The sequence below is a fragment of the Saimiri boliviensis genome (genome assembly GCF_048565385.1).
Source record: "Saimiri boliviensis isolate mSaiBol1 chromosome 19 unlocalized genomic scaffold, mSaiBol1.pri SUPER_19_unloc_5, whole genome shotgun sequence".
In the NCBI taxonomy this organism is placed as follows: domain Eukaryota; kingdom Metazoa; phylum Chordata; class Mammalia; order Primates; family Cebidae; genus Saimiri; species Saimiri boliviensis.
Genome location: NW_027412506.1, coordinates 423,896 through 444,636, shown reverse-complemented (window position 1 = coordinate 444,636; position 20,741 = coordinate 423,896). Strand labels below are relative to the sequence as shown.

General features: G+C 39.3%; 1 non-coding gene across 1 annotated transcript; it reads left to right on the top strand.

Moving 5' to 3' along the window:
• The first annotated feature begins 16,607 nt into the window (after positions 1 to 16,607).
• Positions 16,608 to 16,714, top strand: LOC141583397 (U6 spliceosomal RNA). The gene has a single exon (XR_012516048.1). It is a non-coding gene; the product is annotated as a U6 spliceosomal RNA (small nuclear RNA).
• Positions 16,715 to 20,741: the final 4,027 nt, after the last annotated feature.

Genomic DNA, 20,741 nt, shown 5'->3' with positions numbered 1-20,741 from the left:
ACCAGTTTCAGTTTTCTGCATATGGCTACCCAGTTTTCCCAACACCTTTTATTAAATAGGTAATCCATTCCCGATTGTTTTTTTGGTCTAGTTTGTCGAAGTTCAGATGGTTGTAGATGTGTGGCATTATTTTTGAGGGCTCTGTCCCATTCGATTGCTCTATATATCTGTGTTGGTTCCAGTACCATGCTGTTTTGGTTAGTGTAGTTTGGTAGTATAGTTTGAAGTCAGGTAGCATGATGTCTCCAGTGATGTCCTGTTTGCTTTGCTATGCCGGCTCTTTTTTCATCCCATATGAAATTAAAGGCAGTTTTTGGCAATTCTGTAAAGAAAGTCACTGGTAGCTTGATGGGAATAGCATTGAATCTATGAATTAGTTTGAACCATGGGGCTATTTTTATAATGCTGATTTTTTTGTATCCATGAGCATGGATTTTTAAAATGTGTTTGTGACCTCTCTTATTTCTTTGAGCAATGGTTTGTAGTTCTCCTTTAAGAAGAAATTTGAGTATGGACCCAGGAAGGACAAGGCAGCGGTCTTGGTTCTCCGTGAGTCCATGCTTAACGTTGAACTTATATCCCTTTAAATACCAGCTGTTTCTCCAATTTAAGTTCATAGTAGTTGTAACTGATGGGTTGCCATAGGTTGTAGCTTGACTTATACCATGGAATTCATTCAAATTGCATATATAAACAGTTGCAGTATTGGCTGATTTAGAATGACAGTCTGACAAAATGTTTTCTTGGTATTCAATTAAGTTTTCTTCTACTTGGGTAGGAGTTTAAAAACAAGTAAGTCTTTTCATTAAAATTCCAGGAAATCTTACACAGTCCTTAAACTATTTGGGATTATTTGACAAATGATGTGATTCTAAAGTTTCCAGAAATCAGTATTCAAGAGTTCTTTTTCATGGTCTTTCCATTATTTCAGGAACCTCCTAAAAGACAGCATATTCTAGGACATTTTGTGCTTGTGAAGTTTTCAGAAACTGCATCAGTATTAAGCAGTTAAATGTGGAAATGATGTTAAATAGTTATAGTTACATGATTGACAAGAAAATTTGTTCATTTCTGTGGTCTACAATTTATCATGGAAACAATATAATTGATAGCATATATTTTGACGTATTACAATTTTAGGAATTTCATACAATTTTCAAACGTATATGAACATTGATTACAATATAATCTGAAAAAGGTAAAATATTTCTTATTTTGACAGTGCTCCTTATGTAAAAATATGTCAAGTAATTCCATATATTTCTCTTTTCAATTTTTCAGTGCCCTCTTTTGCATTCCAAATTAAGAAGTCAAAAAGACTTAATTTTGAAGATAAAATTGGATTTGGGGAAGTGTATCAAATATATTAATATTGATATAAATATACTAAAGGCCTAAAACACTTGATATAAAATGGAATGCCAGGTCACAGTAAGTCATTCATTTAACCAAAATGGTAACTCAAAAAATGTTTAAAGGCAAAAGCCTTTACTCATTGATAGAAGACTCAGTTTTTCAAGCAATGTGTGTCCTTCCCTTCTTTTTGCTGTAATTTGTTTGAGGAGAGACAGAAATCTTTTTTATTCTTTAATATTATGTTAAAATCATATTCAAGAAAGAAAACCAAATTTCTCTCTTGCGTTAGTGTACTGTTAATGTCAACTCAAATTTTTAATAAAACCTTAAAGATGAATTCATCCAGTCTTCATCAGTTTGACTATAAGTTGAAATTCTTATAAGCTTTTGATAACCTTTTACAAATTTGTATTAAACAAAATTAGTGCTCTAAGAAAACCCTGTTGTGTTTTTATTCCAATGTTCAATTTATGGAAAAACTGAACAATACTCCTTTAAATTTAGCCAGTGTGTTCACACGGTGTTTCTTTTACAAGATGACTAGTTCACAAACCTTCCACAACTTGCTCAAACCTTTAGCTTCATTCTATTTAAGTCAAAACACTTTTTAACCTTCTGTACTAAGCAAAATTTACATTCTAATGTCTTATAATGTTTTACTGAAAGCACATTTCATTTTTTCCACAAAGCTTCCATGTAAAACTTTTTCATTAGTTTCAATTACATGTTACTCTGTTAGCTCTTAGCAATTTTTTTTTTTTTTTTTTTTTTTTTTTTTGTGAAACACCTGGCAGGTAAGTGATTTTAATTTTGTACTAAGTATGAAGCCTAGGACACCAGACACAAGTGCATGTAAAGTCTGACTTTTTCAAGCATAGCCAGGGAGCACGGCTAACTCCACATGTTCCCAGACCTTACCTAGAGTCTAGTGACTCCAAAGCAGGTAAGTTGAGCAAATTTTAAAAGTCGAAAAAAGCAGTGTATTACTTTAAAGCATTTTACAAACCTAATATCTGACCTGCCTAATTTAGAGCTAATGTCTTTATTTTACCAATAAACTTTAAACCTGTCTTTATTTCTCAAATATTACTAAAGTCATGCGAAGTAAAAGGTACTAGAGTTCTTATTCTTCTGAAAGAATTAATTTGATTTAAACATTTATTATTATAAAGCCAATTAAAGTCCTTTTTTATTTATAAACATCACCCACAACACAGAAAAATACACAGAATAGATCCAGTAGTCGTAAGATTTTTCATTTGCCAGTTTTTGGTTTTCTTTTTTCCTTTTTTTTTTTTTACATTGAACTGATGATATTCATATACATAGATTGCCATCAAATGTTTCAATTTAACAGGAGATTATAGAACACACATTAACAGTATTCTAATTTGAAGAAAATATATATTTAGGTAAGGATTCATAGCATTTATCTTTTATATCACTTTTAATTTAGCATTTGTGTACTGTAACATTTCTATATATAATATTTTATGTATGTTACTCATATTTGTGAAGATTACACATATCTCAGAGGTGAAGACTGTAAATATTAAATGTATTCATTCTCCTATCTTCTGAAGCACTTAAGTCAGAGGAACTAAATTATTCATTCTAATTTGACAACTCACTATCTTGTAACATATTATAATGCTTAGAAGAGCTCAGTAAAACAAATCTCTAGTTACCTTGAAATTGTTTGTTTTTAATACTTCATTAGGAAATAAATTCCAGTTCAAATTTTTAAAATTATGCCCCTGGTTCTTCCATGTCTTTCCAACATAGGATTAGAAAGACTTTCTTTATAAGACGAGACTCAGGAAATTAGTACCCAATGTTGAAATTGGCTCTCAGGAAAGCTTCCAGAGAGGAAGTCTTCTAGTTGGGGACTGATAATCCTCATTTTTATTACTGTACACTGTTACTTCCCTGAAAGTAAGGGAGAATCCTTGGGGATTGTGATCTATCTCTCTTCACTTTTCCTGATTTCCCTTCCCATGGTCAGGAATTTTTATTTATTTATTTATTTATTTATTTATTTATTTATTTATTTATTTTGTAATTAAGTTCTGAAGTGCATGTGCAGATCTTGCAGGATTGATGCATAGGTAAACACATGTCATGGTGGTTTGCTGCCTGCATCCCCCCATCACCTACATGAGACACTTCTCCCAATGTTCTTGTGCTGTGTTTTTCAGCTCCGTGAAGTCATTTATGTTCTTCTCTAAGCTGATTATTCTAGTTAGCATTTCATCTAACCTTTTTTCAAGGTTTTTAGCTTCTTTGCATTAGGTTAGAACATGTTCCTTTATCTCAGAGAAGTTTGTTATTACACATCTTCTGAAGCCTGCTTCTGTCAATTCATCAAATTCATTCTCCATCCAGTTTTGTTCCCTTGCTGGTTAGGAGTTGTGATCCCTTGGAGGAGGAGAGTCGTTCTGGTCCGCGGCGATTTCATTTTTTGTGTATTTTTTTCTTCCAATCTTTGTGGACTTTTCTAAGTTTGGTCTTTGAAGTTGGTGACTTTTGGATGGGATCTCTGAGTGGATATTCTTTCTGTTGATGTTGAAGCTACGTCTTTCTCTCTCTTTCTGTTTTTTTTTTTTTTTTTTTTAGTTTTTCTTCTAACAGGCCTCTCTGCTATAGGACTACTTGAGGTCGACTGGAGACTATGTTTGCCTGGGAATCATCTGTGGGGCTGCAGAATAGCGAGGATTGCTGCCTGTTCCTTTCTCTGGTAGCTTCATCCCGGAAGGGTACCCACCACATATCAGCCAGAGCTCTCCTCTATGAGGTATCCTTCTGGATATATTGGGGTCAGTGAGCCACTTGAGGAGTTAGTCTCTCCCTTATCTGAGCTCAAGTGTGCTGGGAGCTTCATTGCTCCATTGAAAGCTGCTGGGCAGGGACGTTTAAGTCTGCTGCAGCGGAACTCACAGTTACCCCTTTCCCAGGTGCTCTGTTCCTGGAAGGTGATGTTTTATTTGTAAGTCTCTGATGTGCTGCTGCCTTTTTGTGTCAGAGGTGTCCTGCTCAGCAAGGAGGGAGTCTAGTCGCAATCTGCCTGTAGAGGCACTGCTGAGCTGCTGTGGGCTCAGTCCAGATGCTGTGTAAACTTTGCTTTTGTTTACACAGGTAAGGTTAGAACTGCCTCTGCATTGGCGGATGCCCTTTCCCCCACTGAGCTCCATCATCCCGGGTTGAGCTCAAACTGTTCTGCTGACTGCAAAACTGTCATGCCAGTGTGCTTCAGTTGGCTGGTCTTTGTTGTGGGACACCTGCCACTCAAGGTCACTTGGCTCCCTGCCTTCAGCTCCCCTTTTTTCTGGGGAGTGGGAGGCTCTGTCTTGCAGGCGTTCCAGGTGCCAGCCAAAACGGCCACTGAGATTTGTGCTTAAAACTCATGTCACTGGCTGAAGTGGCCTCTCAGATTCGTGCTGGTCAGCCACAGCGCTTGTTGGCCCAGCTAAAATCTCCTGGTGTGGGATATAAAGACCATGGGAGAAGTGCAGTATCTGAACTGAAGTGCAGGAGTGGCTTTAGAAGTTCCCCAATGGCCTCTGTTGGGTAGGAGGGACATCCTCCAGCCAGTTGCACTTCCCAGGTGAGTCAGTGCTCCACCCTGCCTCACTTTGCCCCCCTTAGGCTATGCCCACTGTGCAAGCAGTTCCATTGAGGTGAACCTGGTACCTCGGTTGGAAATGTCGAGGTCACTTGCCTTCTGCATTGTTCTCACTGGGAACTGTGCTCCAGAGCAGTTCCTATTCTACCATCTTGGCAGAAGTATGGAAGCTTCTAAAGAAGCTTTAAGTGCTAGTAAATATAGATTAAATGAATGAATGATAGATAAGCAAAAGAATTCGAGAAAGAAGGCAGAAGGAAAAAGGAAGAAGAGACAGAAGAAAATGGAGGAGACCAGTGTGGGGGGGGGGAGGAGAAGAGAGAGAACTAATGGCTGTCATAATTTTATTTTAAAAACATTATCTACAATAATTAATATCACCCAATAGAAAAGTGTTATTTAAGGGGAACACTCAACCAATCAGCAATGAAAAGCAGCTAGTTCACTGAAATTGATATTCCATATCATCATCTAAGTCAAATATATTTTATTAATAATATTTGATTGATGAGAGAAGTAGCTTTTCTGTTTCTATTTTGGAGAGATAATCAAAACAAATGCCAGTGTTTACTATCCTTTCAAGCCATGTCCTCATATGTTTTAATTTTAGTGGGATAAGGGAAAAATGACTGTGGATAGTGACATTCCTCATTACTGTGACAACAGTCTCTCAAAGTTCTCACAGCACAATAATATAGTTTTACAGACCCATTTATCAAATACTTTCACCCGAAATTGAGAAAATATTTAAGGAGAATGAAACCAACTGGTGATTCTATTCTCATCATTTTTTAAGAATTTTTTTTAAATTTTACTTTAAGTGCATAGTATATCTGGCATTTCTCCCCAAGTTATCCTTCCGCACCCTCCACTCCCTCGCCACCCTCCACTGTCCCTCTCCTAACCCCCACAACTGCCCCCAGTGGGTGACGCTTTTCTCCCTGAGTTCACGTGTTCTCATTGTTCCACACCCACCTATGAGTGAGAATATGTGGTGTTTGGCTTTCTGTTCTTGTGTCAGTTTCCTGAGAATGATGGTTTCCAGATTCATCCAAGTTCCTGTGAAGGACACAAACTCATCGTTTTTTATGGCTGCTTACTATTCCATGGTGTATATGTACCACATTTTCTTTGTCCAGTCTATCATTGATGGACATTTGGGTTGGTTCCAGGTCTTTGCTATTGTACACAGAACTGCAATGAACATATGTGTGCATGTGTCTTTATAGTAGAACAATTTATAGTTCTTTAGGTATATACCCAATAATGGGATTGCTGGGTAAAATGGAATTTCTATTTCTAGATCCTTGAGAAATCACCAGACTGCCTTCAACAATCGTTGAACTAATTTACACTCCCCCAACTGTGTAAGAGTGTTCCTATTTGTCCACATTCTCTCCAGTATCTGTTGTCTCTAGATTTTTTTGATGATCGTCATTCTAAATGGCATGAGATGATATCTCAATGTGGTTTTAGTTTGCATTTCTGAAATGACCACTGATGATGAGCATTTTTTCATGTTTCTTGGCCTCATATATGTCTTCTTTTGAAAAGTGTCTGCTCATATCCTTTTCCCACTTTTACATGGGGTTGTTTGTTTTTTTTCTTGTACATCTATTTTAGTTCCTTGTAGATTCTGGATATTAGCCCTTTGTCAGATGGGTAGATCACAAACATTTTTTCCCATTCTCTTGGTTGCTGATTCACTCTAATGGTGATCCTTTTGCTGTACAGAAGCTGTGGAGGTTAATTAGATCACATTTGTCTATCTTGGCTTTTATTGCTATTGCTTTTGGTGTTTTAGTTAGGAAGTCCATGCCTATGCCTTTGTCCTGTATGGTTTTGCCTACATTTTCTTCTAGAGTTTTTATGGTGTTAGGTTTTATGTTTAAATATTTGATCCATCTGGAGTTAATTTCAGTGTAAGGTGACAGTTAGGGGTCCAGTTTCTGCTTTCAGCATATTGCTAGCGAGTTTTCCGGACACACTTTATGAAACATGGAGTCCTTTCCTCATTGGTTGTTTTGCCAGGTTTGTCAAAGATCAGATGGTTGTAGATGTGTGGTGTTTTTTCTGGGGTCTCTATTTTGTTCCATTGGTCTATGTCTCTGTTTTGGTACCAGTACCATGCTGTTTTGATACCAGTGCCATGCTGTTTTGATTACTATAGCCTTGTAGTATAGTTTGAAGTCTGGCAATGTGATCTCCCTGGCTTTGTTCTTTCTGCTTAGAATTGTCTTGGCTATGTGGGATCTCTTGTGATTCTATATGAAGTAGAAAGTGTTTTTTTTTTTTTTTTTTTCAGTTCTGTGAAGAAGTTCATTGGTAGCTTGATGGGGATAGCATGGAATCTATAATTACTTTGGGCAGTATGGCCATTTTCATGATACTGATTCTTCCTAACCCTGAGCATGGAATATTTCTCCATCTGTTTGTGTCCTCTGTTATTTTGTTGAGCAGTGGTTTGTAGGTCTCCTTGAAGAGGTCCTTTACATCCTTTTTTAGTTGTATTCCTTGGTATTTTATTCTCTTTGTAGCAGTTGTGAATGGGAGTTTACTCTTAATTTGGCTCTCTGTTTGTCTGTTGGTATATAGGAATGCCTGTGACTTCTACACAATTATTTCGTATCCTGAGACTTTGCTGAAGTTGCTTATCAGTTTCAGAAGATTTTGGACTGAGACGATGGTCTTCTAAACATACAATCATGTCATCTGCAAATAGAGACACTATGACTTCCTTATTTCATAATCAATTACCCTGTATTTCTATTTCTTGGCTGATTGCTCTGGCTAGAATATCCAATAATATGTTGAATAGGAGTGGTGAGAGAGGGCATCCTTGTCCAGTGCCTGATTTCAAAGGAATTCTTCCAGCTTTTGCCCGTTCAGTATGATATTGAACTGAACAAGCTGTAGGCTTGTCATACATAGCTTTTATCATTTTATGCTAAATTCCGCCAGTACCTAGTTTATTGAGAGTTTTTACCATGAAGCGCTGTTGAATTTTATCAAAGACCTTCTCTTCATCTATTGAGATAATCATGTGGTTTTGGACTTTGGTTCCTTTATGTGATGGACTACATTTATGGATTTGCATATGTTCAACCAGGCTTGCATTCCTGGGGTGAAGCCTACTTGTTCGTGACAGATAAGCTTCTAGATGTGCTGTTGCAGTCAGTTTGCCAGTATTTTATTGAAGATTTTTTTCATCGATATTCATCATGGAGATTGGGCTGAAGTTTTCTTTTTTAGTTGAGTCTCTGCCCGGTTTTGGTATCAGGATGATGTTGGTCTCACAAAATGAGTTAGGGAGGATTCTCTCTCTTCGTATGGATTGATAGTTTCAGAAGGAATGAAACCAGCTTCTTTTTGTATTTCTGGTAGAATTCATCTGTGAACCCTCTGGACCTGGCCTTTTTTTGGTTGGTAGGCTATTGATTCCTGCCTCTACTTCAGCCCTTGTTATTGGTCTACTCAGGATTTCAACTTCCTCCTGGTTTCGTCTTGGTAGAGTACAAATGTAGAGGAATTTATTCATTTCATCCAGGTTTACTGGTTTATATGCATAAAGTTATTTGTAGTAATCTCTGATTGTAGTTTGTATTTCTGTGGAGTCAGTGATGATATCCCCTTTATCGTTTTCTATTGCATCTATTTCATTCTTCTCCCTTTTCTTTTTTATTAATCTGGCTAGGGCTCTGTCTATTTTGTTGATCTCTTCAAAAAATCTGCTCCTGGACTTATTGATTTTATGAAGGGCTTTTTGTGTCTCTGTCTCCTTCAGTTCTGTTCTGATCTTAGTTAATTCTTGTCTTCTGCTAGCTTTTGAGATTTTTTTGACCTTTCTCTTCTAGCTCTTTTAATTTTTACATTAGAGTGTCAATTTTAGATCTTTCCTTGCTTCTCTAGTTGGCATTTATTACTATAAATTGCCTTCTCGACACTGCTTTAAAAGTGTCCCAGCGATTCTGGCACGTTGTGTCTTTGTTCTCATTTGTTTCAAAGAACATCTTTCTTTCTGCCTTCATTTCATTGTTTATCCAGTCGACATTCAGGAGCCAGTTGTTCTATTTTCATGAAGTTCTGCAGTTCTGAGTTAGTTTCTTAATTCTGAGTTCTAATTTGATTGCATACGGTCTGAGAGACCGTTATGATTTCATTTGTTTTGCATTTACTTAGGAGTGATTTATTTTAAATTATGTGGTCAGTTTTAGAGTAGGTGCTGTGTGGTGCTGAGCAGAATGTATATTCTATGGATTTGGGTTGGATATTTCTGTAGATGTCTATTAGGTCTGCTTGGTCCAGATCTGAGTTCATGTCCTGGACCTCCTTCTTAATTTTCTGTCTCAATGATATGTCTAACAGTGACAATGGACTGTTAAAGTCTCCCACTATTATTATGTGGGAGTCTAAGTCTCTTTGTAAGTCATTAAGGACTTGCATTATGTTCCTCGGTGCTACCCTGGTGCTCCTGTATTGAGTGCATAAATATTTAGGATCGTTAGCTCTTCTTGTTGCATTGATCCTTTTACCTTTATGTAATGCCCTTCTTTGTGTCTTTTGATCTTTGTTGTTTTAAAGTCCATTTTATCAGAGACTAGGATTGCAGCTCCTGCTTTTTATTTGCTCTCAATTTGCTTGACACGTCTTTCTGCATCCCTTTATTTTTAGCCTACATGTGTCCTTGCACAAGTGATGGGTTTCCTGAATACAGCACACTGATGGGTTTTGACATTTTATGCAATCAGATGGTCTATGTCTTTTAATTGGGTCATTTAGTCCACTTACATTTAAGGATAATTTTGTTATGTGTGAATTGGATACTGCCATTTTGACGCTAGCAGGCTGTTTTGTCCTTTAGTTGACACATTGTCTTCATTGTGTCGATGGTCTTTACCATTTGGTACATTTTTGGAGTGGCTGTTACTGATTGTTCCTTTCCTTGATTAGTGCTCCTTTCAGGAGCTTTCGTAAGGCAGGCCTGGTGGTGAGAAAATCTCTCAGTAATTGCTTGTCCATAAAGGATTTTCTTTCTTTCGAATGTGAAGCTTAATTTGGTTGGATATTAAATTCTAGGTTGACAGTTCTTTTCTCTAAGGATGTTGAATATTGGCCCCCACTCTCTTCTGGCTTGTAGGTTTTGTGTGGAGAGATCCACTGTGAGTTTGGTGGGCTTCCCTTTGAGGGTAACCCGACTTTCTCTTTTGCTGCCCTCAGCATTTTTTCCTTCATTTCGACCCTGGTGAATCTGACGATTATGTGTCTTGGGGTTGCTTTTCTTGAGGTATATCTTTGTGGTGTTCTCCATACTTCCAGGACTTGAATAGTGGCCTGCCTTGCTGGGTTGGGGAAGTTCTCCTGGATAATATCCTGAAGAGTGTTTTCCAGCTTGCATTCATTCTTTCTGTACACTGAGGTGTGCCTATCAAATGTAGATTAGGTCTTTTCACATAATCCCATATTTCTTGGAGGCTTTGTTCATTTCTTTTCACTCTTTCCTCTCTATTCTTGCCTTCTTATTTTACTTCATTGCATTGATTTTCAATCTCTGATACTTTTTCTTCTGCTTGGTCAGTTCTGCCTTTGAAACTTGTGTATGCTTCATGAAGTTGTTGTGGTGTGTTTTTCAGCTCCATCAAGTCGTTTCTATTCTTCTCTAATCTATTTATTCTAATCAGTATATCATCTAACCTTTTTTCTAGGTTCTTAGTTTCTTTACATTGGGTTAGCACGCGTTCTTTTAGCTCTGAAAAGTTTGTTATTACCCACCTTCTGAAGCCGATTTCTGTCAATTCATCAGATTCATTCTCCATTCATCTTTGATCCTTAGCTGGTGAGGAGTTATGATCCCTTGGATGAGAAGAAGTCTTCTGGTTTTTGGTGTTTTCTTCCTTTTTGCGCTGGTTTCTTCCCATCTTAGTGGCTTTATCTACCTGTGGTCTTTGTACTTGGTGACTTTCAGGTGGGGTCTCTAAATGGATGCCCTTTTTATTGATGTTGAAGCTATTTCTTTCCTCTTAGTTTTCCTACTAACAGTCAGGCCCCTCTGCTGCAGGATCACTGGAGGTGCTGTCGAGATCCCACTCACCTGGAGATCACCCATGGGGCTGCAGAACAGCAAGGGTTGCTGCCAGTTTCTGCCTCCGCTATCCTCATACCAGAATGGTATCCACCAGATGTTGGCCTGAGCTTTCCTTTATGAGGTGTCTTTTTGTGTATATGGGGCTCAGAGAATTGCTTGAGGAGACATTCTGTCCCTTATAAGAGCTCAAGTGCTGTGCTGGGAATTCTGTTGTTTTGTACAGAGCTGCTGAGCTGGTACCTTTAACTCTGCTGCAGCTGAACTCATAACCTGCTGTTTTCCCATGTGCTCTGTCCTAGGAAGGTCAGCCTTATTTATAAATTCCTGCCATGCTGCTGCCTTTTTTCTTAGATGCCCTGCCTGGCACAAAGTAGTCTGCATTGGTAGTGGCAGACTGCCTTGGTATTGGGGGATGCCCTTCCCCCCACGAAGTTGGGCCATCCCAGTTCCAGCTGCGCTTTTTGTGAAACTCTTAATCCAGAGTGTTTCAGATTTCTTGTCTCGTGGGTTGGTACCCATCAAGCCAGATCACATCACCTGGTTTCCTGTCTCAGCCCCCTCCCTTTCAGTTGAATGGACAGCTCTGTCTCCCAGGCATTCCAGGCACCAGTTGAAATGGCCACCCAAACTTTTGTGAGTTTCTTTGTCCTGATGCATCCCTGGCTGAAACTGCTGAAATGAAAACTCATGGCACTTTTATGCTCAGGAATCTCCTGGTCTGTTGGCAGTGAAAACTTATTTGGAAATGTAGTGAGCACTCACTCTCTGCACTGTTCTTGCTGGTAACTACATTCCGAAGATGTTCCTATTCAGGCATCTTGGATCTTCCTTAATCTTATGATTTCTAAGAAAAACTCTATAAGTCCTATCTTATTTATTATTAATATTTTGAATTAAATATTATTTAATATTTAATGTTTCTTTTGTATTATGTGTTTACACCACAGACGTAATGGTGATTTTCTGGAGGATCACTAGAACTAGCATCAGACAACATAGGGAAAATTCTTCACAATATACTATATACATCTGTGTGTATTACACACATGTACAGGTAAATACACACACACACACACATATATACACACCTATATACATACACACACACACACAAACACACACACACACACACGTTTATTTTGAAACAGAGTCTCACACAGGCTGTCGCCCAGGTTGGAGTGCAATGGCATGATCTCAGCTCACAGCAACCTCCACCTACTGGTTCACGTAATTCTCCTACCTAAACCTTTTGAGTAGCTGGGATTACAGGTGCACTCCACCATTCCTGGTTAATTTTTTTATTTTTAGTAGAGACGAAGTTTCCCTATGCTGGCCACACTGGTCTCGAACTTCTGACCTCATGATCCATGCACCTCAGCAGCTAGGATTATAGGTGTGAGCCACTGTGCCCAGCCACATGTAGAAGTGCAGTACTACATAGAACACTGAACATTACATGCTGCTGGGATTACAGGTGTGAGCCACAGTATCCAGCTGCATATATTTTTTTATTTCTCTTTTTAAGAATCCTGATCTTAAATGAGTTCACAGTTGGATGTAGAAGCGCAATGCTTAGATGCAGATGTGTACATATAGGATACAAAACTTAGATTTAAGTTATGAATAAATGTAATTCTTATAACTGACTATAACAGTATTAGAAAAGTCATATAATGATAAAACTTTCTTCAGAAAAAGGAACTTGAAAACTTAGAGGAACTGCTTCTGTCCAAATATATGCATAGCTAAGGCTCTTACAATGGTGTGGTTTATAGGATAGATATCAGAGTGTAAATCCAATTTTTAAAACGTAGTCAAATGTATTAATCTTATATTTTATGCCTATGATTATTTTGTTATTCAGAGAAAGGCTTTTCCAAATCCAAAATTCTTTAAAATCCTCTAGTGATTTATTTTTCGTGGTGTTTAAATCAATATTGAAACTTTCTGGAATTTACACTCTATTAGGTTTGAAGTTTTGTTCAACTTTTTTTCAGTTACATATTCACCATGGGAATTCTTTCATTATACAAATATACATCTTAGGCTTTAAATTCAGAGGAAATTATGATATGTTATTCTATTTTGTGCTAACTAAAATGTTGCTTTGTTGACTTAGAATTCTCTTAGCCATAAGAAAGAAAAAGATCTCTTGCATGAAAATAGCATGTTCTGGGAAAAAAATTGCCATGCTTAGACTGGAACTAGACAAAATTCAACAGCAGAACCTGCTAAGGGAAAAAAAATTTTTTTGGAGGACATTGAAAGTGTGAAAGAAAAGAATGCTAATATTCAAAAGGCTATAAAATTGGATAAGGAAGAATGAACAAAGACAGTATTTAAAGACAGTGGACAGCTTAGCATTTTGACAACGAAGAATAAAATGGTCAGTTCTGAATTGGAAAATGTGAGACACAACTAGGAAACGCTGGAAATGGAAATTCAGTCATGTCCTTGTAGACTGGCTACTGCTCTACATGAATGTGACCAAAGCCAGATAGCAGAAAGAGACTTCTTTCCAGAGAACAAAACCTCAACAGGTTTATTTACAGGAGACAATGAATTCTCATACATCTAACCTGAAAGAGAACAGCAAGATTCTTTCTGAACAACTGTAATGCTTATTGTAAAAATTAACAGCCTAAAAATTCAGCTCCATCACACAAGATAAACTGTGAAAGAAAAGACAGGACAGGCTGCCATCTTTCCTGTTGGAGGAACTTAATTATTCCAGCCTGTGGGCATTGGAGAGTACAAACCGACCAGGGGCAGAAGAGTTCCCGCAGCATAGCACAGCTGCTTTACCAAATCATGGCCAGACTGCTTCTGTTAGCAGGCTCCTGATCCTGTTCCTTCTTACTGAACAGGACCTCCCACCTGGTGCTTACAGCTACCCTCACAGGTGTTCCCTGGCCAATGGAGATTTGAAATATTCCTTAGACAGAGCTCCCACAGAGAAAGGCAGGCCACCATCTTTGCTGTTTGGATGACTAGGTTCTGGCCTTAGGGCTTTTTAGAACCCAAGCTGACCAGAGGTGTAAGTGGTAGCTCAGCACAGCAGAGCCACCTTGCAAAAACATAGCCAGACCCTTGTTTAAGTCAATCCCCAACAACATTCCTAATCACTGGGTACAGCCTTTCAACAGGGTCTCTGGCTGCCTTCACTGCTGTTCTCTGGCTGACAGATGTTTCAGGCCTCCTTGAATCAGAGCTTCCAGAGAGAGGACCAGACTGTAATCTTTGTTGTTTGGGCAACTCAGCCATTTCAACCTTGGGACTTCAGAGTGTCTGAGGGAACCAGGGGCTGAAGTGAACCCCCAGCACAGCACAACTGCTCTACAGAAACGTGGCCAGACTTTTTTAAAAGCAAGTCTCTGATCTTGTTCCTCCTGACTAGACAAGACTTCTGAAATTGTTTCCAGCCACCTCTCGTAGTTGTGTCCAGATTGGCAACAGGATTGTACCTCAGTGGTACAGAGGTCCCAGAGGAAGAGGCAGGCTATTATCTTTGTCTTTTTGCAGGCTTCGCTAGTGATACCTTGAGTCGCTGGAAGATATGAGGCAATTAGGTACTGGAGTGGACCCCCAGTATACCACAGCAGCCTTATGGGAAAGTGGCTGAACCGTTACGTGGGTGCTGGCTTCCATATCTCCTCAATGAGCAGGTCCTCCTGGCTTGGGTCTTTATCCAGGACCCCACTGAAGCCAACAAGCCAGTAGCAACTTGGCAATTTCGTGGACAGAGCTTCACAGATCGACTGAAATCCTCTCTGCCACTGCCTCTGCAGTGGATCTGCCCTTGTTACCTTCAGAATATCAAGAAAGCAAAGACCCTAAGTGCCATATTGATAACTCTAACAAGCTGCAGTTGACCCAAGGAACAAGGCAGTCCATCTCTTGTGGATACCACATACCCCCCACTGCTTATCTCTGGACAGGGAACTCTGGCTTGGGCCCATAGAACAGACCCTCTATCCTGGGATGATTACACTAAGTGATGGCTAACTCGCATTTCTCTGGGGTAGAGCCCCCAGGAGACAAGCAAAGTGATGGAGCAGGAAGCCAGCTGATGTGAAGCCCAGAGGGCAGGCACAGCTATCTCTCTAGGCTCTACTTGGTCTTATGAGACACTTTATCCCAGCACTTTAGGACTGTGGAGGTCTGATCAGCCACATCTCATGTGAAGATTGCCCAGCAGAGATCAGGTATGAGATTTTCCCTATTAATAAAAGGAGACTTGCTTAAAAAAGAAGTCTGGCCACGTTTTTGTAGAGCAGCTGTGCTGTGCTGGGGCCTCACTTTTCAGAGAGTTATCTGAGGCGTGATATCTACTGGGCATTCTTGCACATGAGATGAAGCTGGTCTGACCTCAGCACTCCTTAGTCTGCTTGCCTCTTCCAGGGCCCCAGCCTGGCCACACCTGCCTACAGGGCACTCTCAGCTGCCCACACCTTTGTTTCTGTGCCAGTGGACCATGCCTGAGCAGTGAAGAGATGCAGCAAAGTGGACTCTTCAGGCACGCACCCGCCTCTACATTGCCTCTCCATACTGAAGCTCTTTATACAAAAACGTCCTACGTCACTTTGCTGGTGTGTGTTTACATGAGTGGATTTTGCTGCACTTGGCATACCAGCACATGGGAATGTAGCACACACTTCAACCCACACCAACTCCCATTGAAGAAAGAGCCATGGTAGGCAGAGGAACAAAATCACAACCTCTGCCAACACCTTCTCCTTGTGCTAATTCTGTGCACGAAAAGGGAATGCTAATATACGTTGAGTGGTCGTTGCTGCTTAGGGGGTCACAGAGACGGCACCCAGACATGCACAGGCCAGCACCCCAGCCTGAACCAACACTACCTCTAATGCAACAGCACACACAGAAGGGGTATTCTGGCCGCCACCAAGCTGTCTTGCCTCCACCACTTCCACCACTGGGCAAATGCCAACAGGGAAGCAGGCAGTTTTGCATCTGCTAACACTCTGCCACAGCTGCCACACTTTGCTGCCTTCAGTGCAGTAGACTCCAAACTTTGAGGAGCCAGAGAACAAAGTTGAGACCCAATATAAGTTTCCCAGAGTTAAAGCACACAGCCCAGGAATTGAGAGGTGAATTTTGGCCCCCTAAAATCCTCCAAAACCAAAGGCAGCTGCCTGATTCTACTTTAAACCACAATCAAACCCTCAAGATCATCAAATATGATAAAAGAAAAATATCCTGTGCAAAGGTCAGCAACCTCAAAGGTTGAAGGTGAATAAGTTCATAAAGATGAGGAAGAATCAGTGCAAGAACACTGAAACTCAAGAAGTCAGCATGCCTTCTTTCCTCCAGATGATTACATCAACTGTTCAGCCTGTTCAAGTTTTCAGAACTGGCCAGAGGCTGACATGTATGCAATGATACAAGTAGAATTCAGAATGTGGGTAGAAACAAAGTTCACTAAGTGAAAGAAGTATGTCATCATCCAATGCAAGGAGGCCAAAAATCATTTTAAAACATTGCAGGAGCTAACAGGCAATATATCCAGTATAAACAACATTACTGGTGCTCACTTTGGCAGCACATATATTAAAATTGGAATGATTCAGAGAAGATTAGCATGGCCCCTGCTCAAGGAGGACCTAAAAATTCATGAAGCATTCCATATTTGTAGAAAGAATCAATATCTTGAAAATGGCCATACTATCCAAAGTAATTTATAGATTCAATGCTGTCCCCCTCAAGCTACCAATGATCTTATTCACAGAACTGGAGAAACCCACCTTAAACTTCATATGGAAGCAAAAGAGAGTGTGGATATCCAAGACAATGCTAAGCACAAAGAACAAAGCCAGAGGCATCATGCTACCCGATTTCAAACTATAATACAAAGCTACAGGAATCAAAACAGCATGGTACTGGTACTAAAACAGAGAAATAGACCAATGGAACAGAACAGAGGTCGTGGTGGCAATGCCACACATATACAACCATCTCATCTTTGATAAACCTGACAAAGACAAGCAATGGGAAAAGGATTTCTTGTTTAATAATTGTTGTTGGGAAAACAGGCTACCAGTGTCCAGAAAGCAGAAACTGGACCTCTTCCTTTCACCTTACAGTAGAATTACCTCCAGATGGATTAAAGATCTAGACATAAGACATAATGCCATAAAAAAATCTAGAAAAAAAATAGGCAAAGCCATTCAGGACATAGATGTAGGCAAGTACTTCTTGCCAAAAGCATTGGCAACCAAAAGGAAAATAGACAAATGGGACCTTATTAAACTCCAGAGCTTATGTACAGCAAAAGAAACCATCATTAGAGTGAACCAGCAACCAGCAGAATGAGAAACAATTATTGCAATCTACCCATCTGACAAATGGCTGATATCCATAATCTACAAAGAAATGAAACAGATTTACAAGGAAAAAAACAAGCAAACCGGTTCAAAAGTGGACAAAGGATATGAACAGACACTTTTGAAAAGAAGATATATATGAGGCCAATAAACATGTGAAAAAATACTCATCATCACTGGTTATTAGAGAAATCAAAACCACATTGAGATATCACCTCATGCCAGTTAGAATGGTGACCATTAAAAAATCTGGAGACAACAGATACCAGAGAGCATGTGGAGAAATAGGAACACTTTTACACTGTTGCTAGGAGTACAAACTAGTTGAACCATTGTGGAAGGCAGTGTGGCACTTGCTCAAGGGCCTGGAAATTGTAATTCCATTTGACCCACCAATCCCATTACTGGGTATATACCCAAAGGCTTATAAATCATTCTATTATAAAGACACATGCACACGTATGTTCACAGTGGCACTGTTTACAATGGCAAAGACCTGAAAATAACCCACATGTCCAGAGACGATAGACTGGACAAGGAAAATGTGACACACATACACCATGGAATATTATGCAGCCACAAAAAACGATGAGTTTATGTCCTTTGTAGGGACATGAATCAATCTGGAAATCATCATTCTCAGCAAAGTGACAGAAGAAAGAAAATCCAACACTGCATGTTCTCACTCATAGGCAGGTGATGAATAATGATAACAAATGGACACAGGGAGGGGTGCATCACACACTGGGGTGTTTTTGGGGGTGGCCAACAGGGGGACACCAGGGGTTGGGGAGGTCAGGGAGGGATTACCTGAAGAGAAATGCCAGATGTATGTGACTGGATGGAGGCAGGAAACCACATTGCCAAATGTGTACCTATGCAACAATTCTGCATGATCTGCATGCGTACCCTATAACCTGAAGTACAGCTTTTAAAAAAAGAATAAACTGATGTGATAGAGCTGAAAAGCACACTACATAAATTTTTATAATGCAGCCACATGGTAATTGTGTGTGATTGCCTTATAAAAATTTTTGTAATGTGTGTGGGCACCCAAGGGTGCCCTGTAAGCAGGTGTTGCCAGGCTGGGGTCCTGGGAGAGGCAAGCAGACTAAGGAGTGCTGAGGTCAGACCAGCACCATCTCATGTGCAAGACCACCTAGTAGAATAGATCAAGCAAAGGTAAGAGTCTCAGAGCTTGAAAACTGGCTTTCTGAAAGAAAAGAGGCAAGAATGGGGGAAAAGAATAAAAAGGAATGAACAAAACCTTTGACAAATAAAGTATTATGTAAAAAGGTGAAATATATGCCATATTAATGTACCTGAAAGAGATGACAAAAATGTAACCAAATTGGAAAACATATTTCAGAATATCATTCATCAGAATTTCCCCAACCTAGCCAGGCAGAACAACATTGAATTCAGGAAATCTAGAGAACCTCAGATATGCCACAAGAAGAACATCTCTAAGACACATAATCATCAGGTTCTCCAAGATCAAAATGAAATAAAACTTGTCAAAGGCAGCTAGTGAGAAAGACAAGGTCACCTACAAAAGGAATCCCATCAGACTAACAGTGAACTGCTCAGCTGAAACCCCACAAGCCAGAAGAGATATTCAACTACTTAAAGAAAAAAATTTCAACCGGGAATTTCAAGTCCAGCAAAACTAAGTGTCATAAGTGAAGGAGAAATAAGATCATTTTCAGTCAAGCAAATGCTGAGGGAATTCATTACCAGCAGATCTATCTTACAAGAGCTCCTGAAAGTAGAATTTAATATGGAAAGAATAGATCATCACCAGCCACTACAAAAATGCACTGAATTACACAGACCAGTGATGCTAAAAAAACAAACCACGTACACAAGTCTGTGAAGTTATCAATTAGGAGCATGATGACAGGATCAAATCCTTACATATCATTGCTAACTTTAAATGTAAATGGGCTAAATGCTCCAAGTGAAAAACATAGGGCGACAAGATAGATAAAGAGCCAAGACTCATTTGATTATGCTGTCTTTAAGAGACCCATCTCAAATGAACTCCCATACATAGGCTCAAAATGAATGGAGAAAAATCCTTCAAGTAAATGGGAAACAGAAAAAAGCAGGTGTTGCAATCTGGTTTCTGACAAAACAGGCTATACGAATAAAGATAAAAAGAGAAGGGCATGGGCCCGGCGCGGTGGCTCAAGCCTGTAATTCCAGCACTTTGGGAGGCCGAGGCGGGCGGATCATGAGGTCAAGAGTACAAGCCAATCCTGGCCAACATGGTGAAACCCCATCTCTACTAAAAATAAAAAAATTAAAAAAAAAATTAACTGAGCGTGGTGACATGATACTGTAGTCCCAGTTGCTTGATACCAACCTGGGCTATCCTTATTGTTCAAACCAATGGGATAGATGATTTGCTGAGGTTTGGGAACTTCTGCCCCCTGGAGAGTCCCGGATCTCCCAAAATTTGGTTCAGAGGTAAGGTTGATTTTGCTTTACAGCTCCTTTTGTGAAGTTTTTCTCATTTCTGGTAAGGAAGACAAGTTGTTCTGCTTCCATGATGGTGGAGAGCAGGCACTTCCTTTCTTGAGTCTCAGCTTGCTTCTGACAGGAAAGGTGAGTGTGAATTTTTTCCTGTTTCTAAGATGGTAGAGAACAGTCATCAGCCTGAGCCTTATTTCCAAGTAAGTGGCTAAATTAGAGATTTGTCTTAAAATTTTTCCTTAATGACTAAAAGTTAAGATTACCAACCACTTAGTTTTAATTTCTCCTTAACATTAAGACACTCAGTAATCATATTTATTGTGCATTTTTTAATTTTGCTTAACTTTTTTTATTTATTTATGTTTGAGATTTTATTTCACTTTTCTTTCATCAAGTATGACCATATCTTTCCGACTTGGTCAAATCCAAGGGAATGTTCCAAATTTTGGGAAGCAAGTCATCTGAATTGGCTAAAACTCTTGTAGCTGCCAAGTATGTATTTTCTAGTTTGTAGAAATTTCTTCTTTTTTTTTTTTTTTTTAACCTAAGAGTTTCTGTCCACATTAGGCCATCTTTTATCAGCCAAGGCCAGACTGAAGGAGCAGTGGTGACCTTCCAATCCTAAGATTCTGCCCTGTTCCCTACAGCATCCTGAGTTTGGTTCCTAAATCTAATTCTTTCTGGTTTGATATTTGTTACTTTTTAAATATCAGCAGTTTGTCCCAGCTATGATGTGGTAGTAAGAGATTCAAAAGGATTTTCTTTAAGAGCTTTATAATTAAAAGCATATTTCTTTTATTATTATTATCATCAACCCATGATCTACCTTAGGTATTTCTCCTAATGCTATCCCTCCCCT